We start from the raw sequence: 10544 nt of genomic DNA on the forward strand, positions 1-10544 counted from the left end.
CAAGAATCAATAAGGATATGCAAAGTATGCAAAAGATTGAGCTCTCTAAGACGATGTGATCAAGTTACCCAACCGAAAGCCCCTCTTAATAGTGTGGCTATCTATCCTATAATCCGGTCTCCCATCAACCACCTTGAGACCGGTAAAAGGAAAACCTAGCAAGGCCATACCTTTGCCTTGCGCATCCCGCTTGATCTTGATGATAGCTCTTCAAGCTCTACTCAAACTAGAATGCCACAACTTGATCATTGTTGCTTTGTGAAGACTCACAAATGCTCCCCCATACACTATGATGGGAAAGCTTTATTGATGCACATCTTCACAAGTCCATTATACCAAATGGACGGCAAGCTTCAAGCATGTGATCCACTTGAGATGCTCATCTTGAACTTGCCCAACTCAACCTTGTATCTTCTCATACTCACATAAGATAGAGCATGGCTAATATTGAGTTCCACATAAGAACTCCATCTTCATTTCTTCTTCTTGATCATATCACATATATATCTTCAAATCGATGATCTTGATTCCAATACACAAGGTGTATCTTTATCTTCATGGCATCCATACTTGAATCCAACACATGGAATATCAGTGTAGTACCTATGGAATATTCCTTCATATAAACTCAATGAAAACATTAGTCCATAGGGGTTGTCATTAATTACCAAAACCACACATAGGGGCAATGTACCCTTACAATAAGCATGCGCCAAGTCAACCCAATAAAGCATCAAAGGAGAATACCACAATATTATGCTTTTATGATAGAAACAACACATGATTATTTCAATGACACATTATGCCCTCTCAGCCATTTGAAACAAAGGCATGCTAAAACAATAAATACTAAGCATATGACAAGAATAACATCCAACATGACATGCCAAAGTCTATGCCCCAGTCTAGACAAGCTTCCTTTTGCATCACTATAGTCATGAAATATTTTACTCGTATCCAACACCAATCAACTTATTTGAAATAACTCTCAGAGATGAAATACATTATGGACTAGAGAGCTAATCATACATAAATAATGAATACTAACGAGCTCTGAACAAAATTCAAGTGAAAGAACAAGAGCTAAACACAGTACCATAAAACTAGAACACTCGTAGAACAATAACAGTGAAAACTAGAGCGTTCTATGCAATTAAAATGGAGCGGGTCTTTCTCCAAAAAAAATGTGATGGGATAAAACATATGCTACAGTAAACAAAATTAAACTAAAAAAATACGCTCCAAGGACAACACATAGCGAATGAAGCAATAAAAATATAGCGTATAGAGAGATGACCTGTTGCTTTGTTGATGAAGAGGGGATGCCTTGGGCATCCCCAAGCTTTGACGCCTGTACCTCTTGAATATGTCTTGGGGTGCAGGAGCATCCCCAATCTTAAGATTTTGACCATTCTTCATCCCATCACATCATTCTTCTTTCCTTACACTTGAAAACTTCCTTCATACAAAAACTTCGCACAATTCTTCATTAGCACCATTAGTACAATCAAAATAAAAAAAATCTACTAGTGTTCAGTACTAACATATATAAAACATGTATTAAAGCATATGCTACTGTAGCAACCTTTCAAAAAGCTCTTTGATCAAAAGAACAAAAAACGAAAGAGATTTAAGAGGCGAATGCAAATAGTGCAGAAATCTGTCAAAACAGAACATCAGGTAAAGATCAAATTTTTTGAAAATCCTCTGTTGCTTATCTCGAAAAGTGGTCAACTAATGAATGTTAGATAATAACCTCGGGCATATTCATAAACAATTACAGCTCAAAATTCCATTCTGGCTATTTTTACGAATTTTTATGGTGGTAGCACAGAATCTATTTTCAGGGCAGCAACTTCCCAAATCTTACTTTCTTCCTATTAGAGGCTATTCTTGGCACAAAAAGAAATAAAAATGATAAGGAGAGGTTATTACAAAGGTAATAACTTCCAAGACTCAACATGAAAGAAAAATTACAGAAATAAAACAATGGGTTGTCTCCCATAAGCGCTTTTCTTTAACGTCTTTCAGCTAGGCTCAGTAATTTGAGAAGATGATCACATAAGAGATATATATAAGAGAGAGCATCAAGATGCAAATTCAAAAAACATTTAAGTTTAACCCACTTCCTATGCATAGGAATTTTGTACACAAATAAATTCACAAAGAACAAAGTAACAAGCATAGGAAGATAAAACAAGAGTAACTTCAAAACTGTCAACATATAGAGATGTGTTTTAGTACCATGAAAACTTCTACAACCATATTTTCCTCTCACGTAATAACTTTCAGTAGCATCATGAATAAACTCAACAATATAACTATCACATAAAAAATTCTTATCATGATCCACATGCATAAAATAATTATTACTCCCCACATAAGCATCATCATTCTTATTAATTGTAGTGGGAGCAAATTCAACAAAATAGCTATCATTATTGTTCTCATCACCATAATCATCAAATATAGGAGGCATATTGTAATCAATTAAATTTCTCCTCAATAGTAGGTGGATTGAAAATAACATAGTCATCATTGTAATCATCATATATTGGAGCATAGTATCATCATAACAAATTTCCTCCTCAAAAGCTGGGGAACTAAAAAGATCATTTTCCTAAAAACTAGCTTCTCCAAGTTTAGACTTTTCCATAGCATTAGCAATAATGGTGTTCAAAGAATTCATACTAATAACATTGCTACAAGCATGCGAGTAAAGTTCCATAGGTTTTTTTTTTATTTTCTCTTCAAATACCTCATGTCCTAACTCAAGATAAATACTATAAATCGCCCTAATTTTTGTTGTTGTTTTCCATTAAGCCTAACTAGTGAAAATAAAAACAGGAAACAAAAAGATGTAATTGCATAATCTAAAGGAAATAACTTCGAGGACTCACCAGTAACTACAAAACTTAGTAGCTAGAGGATGTGAGTACATTTTACCAGACCTCCCCAGCAACGACGCCAGAAAAGAGCTTGATGTCTACACACTCTTCTATTCTTGTAGACAGTGTTGGACCTCCAAGTGCAGAGGTTTGTAGAACAGCAGCAAGTTTCCCTTAAGTGGATCACCCAAGGTTTATCGAACTTAGGGAGGTAGAGGTCAAAGATATCCCTCTCAAGCAACCCTCCAATTACGATACAAGAAGTCTCTTGTGTCCCCAACACACCTAATACACTTGTCAGATGTATAGGTGCACTAGTTCGGCGAAGAGATAGTAAAATGCAACTGCTATGGATGGATATGAGTGGTAATAACAATCTGAAATATTATGGCAGCAAGTAAACATGCAGTAAAACAATAAATAAATGGTAATTTGATGTCTGGAAACAAGGCCTAGGATCATACTTTCACTAGTGGTCACTCTCAACAATGATATCATTAAGAAATATAAATATAAGCACTTCACTATGCTACTCTGAAAGACTCTCCGGCTGGATAACGAACACTAATCCACTTAGTAGGTCTGAAAAAAGAAAACCTTAAAATGTATTCCCAAGTACTAATGAACACCCCGCGCTGCACTTTGAGCATTCATAGGCGGTACTAACACACCACAATTTTATAGAGACATCCAACTCAAATCATAATTCACTGAACAAGTATTCTGTGAAATATAGCCTAAGAGACCCACACGGTGCACATACTCCACCTTTACATACGTGGGACAAGGAGTCTCCGGAGATCACATAAGTAAAGTTCACTTGAATAGCATAATGACATCTTGATTACAAAGCTCATGGTCAAATAAAGATCACACAATGGGAGAGAGAGACAGACCCCATAGCTACCGATAGAGCCCTCAACCCCGAGGGAGAACTACTCCCTCCTCATCATGGGAGTCTGCAACGGCGATGGAGATGGAGGTGGAGTCGATGGAGATGGCTCCGGGGGCAATTCCCCGTCCCGGCCGGGTGCTGGAACAGAGACTTCTATCCCCCGGATCTTGTCTGCGATGGCGGTGGAGCTACGGAACTTTTCGTGGGCGGAGGCTGGTATATTTAGGGTTTTGCGTTGGAGGCTTTATATAGGCGGAGGATTGAGGTCGGTGGGGTGCCTGTGGGCCCCACACCATGCCTAGGCGCAGGCCAGGGCTAGGCCGCGCCTAGCGCAGGTGTGGCCACCTGGTGGCCCCCCTTCGTCTCTCCTCTGAACTTCGTCTTCGTTCCGGGAAAAATAGGAACTTTGGTTTTTGTTTCGTCCAATTCCGAGAATATTTCCTGTACAACTTTTCTGAAATACAAAAATAACAAAAAACATGGGAACTGGCACTGTGGCATCTTGTCAATAGGTTAGTGTCGGAAAATGCATAAAAGTGCCACGAAATGTAAACAAAACATATAGCAATTGGTGTAAAACAAGTATGGAACATCAAAAATTATAGATTCGTTTGAGACGTATCAGCGACCCAAGGCCGAACCCAAGCACATCAGCTGTTGCGGAAGAGCAACCGCCGAAATGGATACCGCGTCGATCGACGCGATTGCCCAAGCATAGAAACCGCCATGGAAGAGCAATTGCAACCATCTTCGATTTTTGCACCGCCATTCATCTGTGCGGCTGAATAAAGCGTGGCTAAATAAAATCCTTACGTATGCACGTTCGAATCTGCAAATGGCTGCCACCATTCATCTATGCGATTGACATCTGCGCCATGAGAAACCTGTCTTTACCATCTGACTCCGAAAGCAAGGGCAAGCCACCGGGATGGCAACATTGGTGGGCAAGAGTTGCCACGTCGAGCAGCTCTAGCTCCTCACCGAGTGACAGCCAGGAGGAGGAGGGGGTCTGATAAGGGGTGGCCTGATCTTCTCAGTAAGCAACGGTGGTGATGATGATCACGGGATGAACACAGCGGAGATGACTTGATGAAGAGTGGATGATAACGTGTATGACACAACGAGATCTCTCGATTGGTCCCTGTCGCCAATGTAACAGCTCTCAACCCTGCAAGATATTCGCAACTCCACACACTTGCGCACGTAGCCGCTGACCACGAAGCGGTAAGTTGCAACCTTCTAATTCCCAATGGAACAACACATCACACATGACTTTCAGAATTACACAAAATCAAGGCAATATGGTGTAGGGATTCAATAGAGTTGCAAAGCAATCAACTATGAACTAGGGTTTATCTTAAACGTGGTCTAAACCTAATTTGGGGGCGTCCTGGGCACTTATATAGGGGTTCAGGACGACCTCAGGTCGAAAAATTACAGGAATAACCGACCCAGATCGGGATCTGGTCCATACAGACTCGGACACGGCCGGCCTGGGGGCCGGTCGATCGGGCCTGGGACCGGGCTGGTCCGGTCGGAACCGGGCCAAGCACCGGGTGGCAACCGAGCGGGGCGTCCAGGCTTACTGGATAGTGCCCGGTTGGCACAAGTGGAAAATCCGGTCGGCACCGGGATAGTTTGGCGTGGCACCCGGTTGACCGGGCCTGGGACCGGGCACGCCGGCGTGGCGGTCAGTCAGACCGGATCCGGCGCCGGCCTGAACTTGGTTCTCTTCCCTCGTGCATGCCTCCCGCTCCTCCCTCGCGCGTCCATGGGATGTCTTCATGTCCTGCTTCTTGCCCAGCTGCTCCTCTCCTCCTCGTGCGATGCTTGCTCCTTCTTCATACCTGATCATACATAAGTAATAGGACTTAGGCAATATAAAGTTCTCATCGATCAAAGTATCACTTAGGAACAAATTCACCTGTTGTTTAAGTAGCTTCGCACGAGCTTGTGTCATTGGTCCAATCCTGACTTCATTGGACTTGAGCTTCACAGCAGGATCGTCTTCATCTTGCAATGACGGAGGTAGTAGTGTAGTAATAGGGATGTCCTCATCATCTCCCCCCCCCTTCAAAAGTCATCGACCTCGACGCTCCAAGGTCTTCTCCGTCATATGGTGTCAAATCAGCCACATTGAAAGAATTGCTAACACCAAACTCATCCATTGGAAGATCTATAGAGTATGCATTATCATTGATCTTGGCAAGCACTTTGTAAGGACCAGCACCACGAGGAAGAAACTTGGACTTCCGTAGCTTCGGGAACCTATCCTTGCGAAAATGTACCCAGACCATATCACCAGGCTTCAACAACATCTCCTTGCGCTTCTTGTTCATCCTTGCAGCATTGCTCTTGCCTTTCTTCTCTATCAACGCTTTAGTCTTCACATGAATCTTTCGCACAAAATCTGCCCTCTTGGATGCCTCCATATTGACTCTCTCATGTATGGGTAAAGGCAAAAATCCAGTGGAGTAATGGGCTTGAAACCATACACCACCTCAAAGGGACACAACTCTGTGGTAGAATGTACCGCCCTGTTATAAGCAAACTCCACATGCGGCAAACAATCTTCCCACTCCTTCAGGTTCTTCTTGATCATGGATCTCAACAGTTTTGACAATGTTCTATTCACCACTTCAGTTTGACCATCAATTTGGGGATGACAAGTAGTACTGAAAAGTAGCTTCGTCCCCAGCTTTCTCCAAAGCGTCTTCCAGAAGTAGCAACTTCACGTCACGATCAGAAACAATAGTCATCGGGACTCCATGTAGACGTACAATCTCCCTAAAAAACAGGTTAGCGATATGCTACACATCGTCGCTCTTGTGGCAGGCAATAAAATGCGACATCTTAGAAAATCTATCCACTACCACAAATATCGAATCATGGCCTCTCTTAGTACGCGGCAAACCCAACACAAAATCCATACTAATATCTTCCCAAGGTGTAGTAGGTGCCGGTAACGGAGTATACAAACCATGAGGCTTCAGCTTGGACTTGGACTTGTTGCAAGTAATGCACCTCTTCACATATCTATCCACATCCCGCCTCATCTTTGGCCAATAAAAGTGGTCAGCTAGCATGAGTAGAGTCTTCTCACGCCCAAAGTGACCCATCAAACCTCCAGCATGGGATTCCTGCAATAAGAGGAAACGCACAGACGATTCTGGAACACTTAGTGGTGTAACTGTGATGATGAACAATGCCTTTGATATCAAACTTCAAACCAAGGAGAAAACGGTTCATTGTCATCTCAAGTGACTCACGGACACGGCCACGCTGCATAAGCATCTCCATCTCCATGAAATATGCATCAACAGTCTTCACACCTTGTCTCAATAGGGTCAACTTATCATATATAGATCGCAAATAATTAGTGGGCACGAAACGAGCTTGCATAAGTTCCTTCATCTCTCTCCATGTACGAACTGGCAGCTCATGATCTTCTTGACGTTTGTGTGTCACTCCATCCCACCAATGCAATGCATAACCATCAAATTCTAAGGAACCAAGCTTGACCTTCCTATCTTAAGTATAAGTATGTAAGTGCCATAACTTCTCAATCTTCAGCTCCCAAGTGAGGTATTCTTCAACATCAGCACCTCCTTCAAATTTGGGTATGAAGAACTTTGGCTTACCCAATCTGTCTTCCTCCTCAAACCTACGACCTTGGCATCCGAGTTCAACAAACCCAAGACCGCGGTTACCACGCCCAGCACCACGACCAACACCAGGTGCTTCATCTTGAAGCTCAGCATCTTCATCTTCATGTTGTTGTTGTTGGGTCAAATTATCAACAACAAGTGTCAACGCTTGAATATTGCGCTGAATATCCGTCATTTGATCTTGCATAGCATTGACGGTCGCATTAGTAGTATCTAGCATTTTGGAAACTCCGTCAATGGTCTCTTTTAGTTCTTCGTCCTGAACGCGGAATTCATGTCGCATCTCATTACGAAGAGCTTCATACTCCCTCCATGTCATCACATCAGCGGCATTCTTGTTTTTCTGGTTAACAATTTTCTCATCACTAGAAGACATGGTTAGTAGGTTAGTGCACTAAAACAAATATATATGGTGGTACTCTCACAACTCACTCAAAACTGATAAGAAAAGTAAATCTTACCTCTCCAAAGTGAATTAGTATTGCTTACCACTTGTAGTGATGACTAGTGCACGAATGTAGCGAAGCGAATATCAAGGGTATAAGAACAATCACACGACAAAGCAGGGTATATGTGGGACTGGAGGTGGGCTACCTATTTGCACCAATAACAAGCTCTAGCGCTGACCGTAGACAACCAATGATACTCACACAAGGCGATAAATGTGGCAATGCAACTATATGGATGAAAGGTTGCAATACACTCGAGAGACGCTAGCAAAGCTCAACGGGACATGCACAAGATTGCTCAACTACGGGTGCAGTTAAAGAAAACTTAGGCCTACACTTGATTCTACTAGCACTTCACTTTTCTTTTTGGAATTTTCTTTTGTATAACACGGAGCTATGTAGCTCTTTTTGATTCTTTTCAAATTTCTCCTTCTTTTTTTGATTTTTTCAGACTCAACTCCTTGATAACACGGCCAACAGGTAATGCAAAGCACCAAAACCCTAATGAGCAGCCTGTCGAGCGGTAAAACTAGTCTCTTCTGGGGAAGTTCCTAGTCACTTATATCGAAAGGTTGTGGCTATGGTTTGGACAAACACATTGTATGCTATGTGGACTCGGAGCAACAAAAATTGACTCTAGATGAAAGCGGAGACAAAAACCCTAACAATACTAGACGGAAGAAAAAGATACGCAAAAACAACTACGAAAAGCAACTAAAACTCGAAATTAGTGCAATCTAAGGCGCAAACCCTAACCCTAATATTTTTGGCTTTTTCTGGATAGGAAAACACTCACAACTCAACTATGGGGTGGATTGTGGATGGCTTACTGAGGAAACACTGAAATCTGATACCAAGATGATAAGGGGTGGCCCGACCTTCTCAGTAAGCAATGGTGGTGATGATGATCACGGGATGAACACAACGGAGATAACTTGATTAAGAGTGGATGATAACTTGTATGACACAACGAGATCTCTCGATTGGTCCCTGTCGCCAATGCAACAACTCTCAACCCTGCAAGATATTCGCAACTCCACACACTTGCTCACGTAGCCGCCGATCACGAAGCGGTAAGTTGCAACCTTCTAATTCCCAATGGAACATCAGATCACACAAGACTTTCGGAATTACACCAAATCAAGGCAATATGGTGTAGGGATTCAATAGAGTTGCAAAGCAATCAACTATGAACTAGGGTTTATCTTAAACGTGGTCTAAACCTAATTTGGGGGCATCCTGGGCACTTATATAGGGGTTCACGACGACCTCAGGTCGAAAAACTACAAGAATAACCGACCCAGATCGGGATGTAGTCGAGACAGACTCGGACACTGTTGACTGCCAAAACCCACCGGCGGGCAGCGACGGTCAACACAGGTAGAGCCGGGAAGAGCCTAGAGCTGCGGCTGGCTGAGACCCCTCCGAGCGACGGCCCGTAATGCTCTTCTGGTCACATGTCCGATGCGAAGTGCAAGGGCGTGCCACCTGACCTATACCTGGTCAGGAAGGTGATGGGGATGCCTCGCTTAGTTTCCTGCATGGCATACACGTAAACATTAAATACGAGCCTCGATCGGCTCTCAGGTTATCCTGTGAATCGGCTCAAAGAGCCGATCCACCCATGATTCGTACGGGGTGCACGAATATATGGTGGTCCTGCTTGATCAAGATAAAGCTAATGAGATCTACGACGATTTAGGGTTTTCACCGCATAATCGGATCATCCTACTCCAGGTTGGGCCTCGCGGCCACGCACGGTGATCGTAAGCCGATCCTAAACAAGGCCTAAAAACCAACATGAAGTTGATCCTCGGAACATCCTGTTTAGGACTTGCGAACGCCACCCTACGTGCTGCTGGATCCTCCCCCCCTTTGTAAGGCCTAACTATTGCAGATATTAAACTAATCCTTGTAGAACAAGGAGCAATCGTAACGGATCAGATCTACTAAATAATGATCAAGCTGGGTACCGCCCCCACACCTGAGATAGGTGTGAGGGCGGCTAGACATGCGAGGGTTGCACTACGTAAGCATGCTTAAACGAAGAACAATGCTAACCCTAACACATCTATGATAACTACGTTGCTCGCCATCAAAAAGGCTTCGCATGCGAGCAACGCACGAACAACGTGGAGCTTGTGCTGCCTAGATCGCAAGATGCGATCTAGGCAGCATGTCGCTTACCTGATAGAAACCCTCGAGACGAAGGAGTTGGCGATGCGCCGAGATTGGTTTGTTTTGGGTTGAACGTGAGTTGTTGTTTATTCCATAAACCCTAGATACATATTTATAGTCCAGGGGACTTTCTAATTAAGGCGTGCACCTAACCGTGCACGGGTACAACTCTAACTTTTAATCTATGATACAATTTACTATAATAAAAGATACACGGGCAATCTAGCCCAAATTCTTCGTGCAAGGCCGCTTCAGAGATCTTCCACGTGTAATCTTCCAAGCACATCTCTCTTACGGCCCACTTCCTGATTTGGCCAAAATCTGGTGATAACACATGCCCCCCTGGTTTTGGAAATAACATTTCCAAAATCATTCTGTTTCTGAAGGGTCATGTCGTGGCAGAGCAGAGTTGTTGCAGTATCCGTTATCATTATGCCCTGTCTTCTCAGCTTCTCTGCAAAATTCG

This window comes from Lolium perenne, chromosome 6 (genome assembly GCF_019359855.2).
Source record: "Lolium perenne isolate Kyuss_39 chromosome 6, Kyuss_2.0, whole genome shotgun sequence".
Classification (NCBI taxonomy): Eukaryota; Viridiplantae; Streptophyta; class Magnoliopsida; order Poales; family Poaceae; genus Lolium; species Lolium perenne.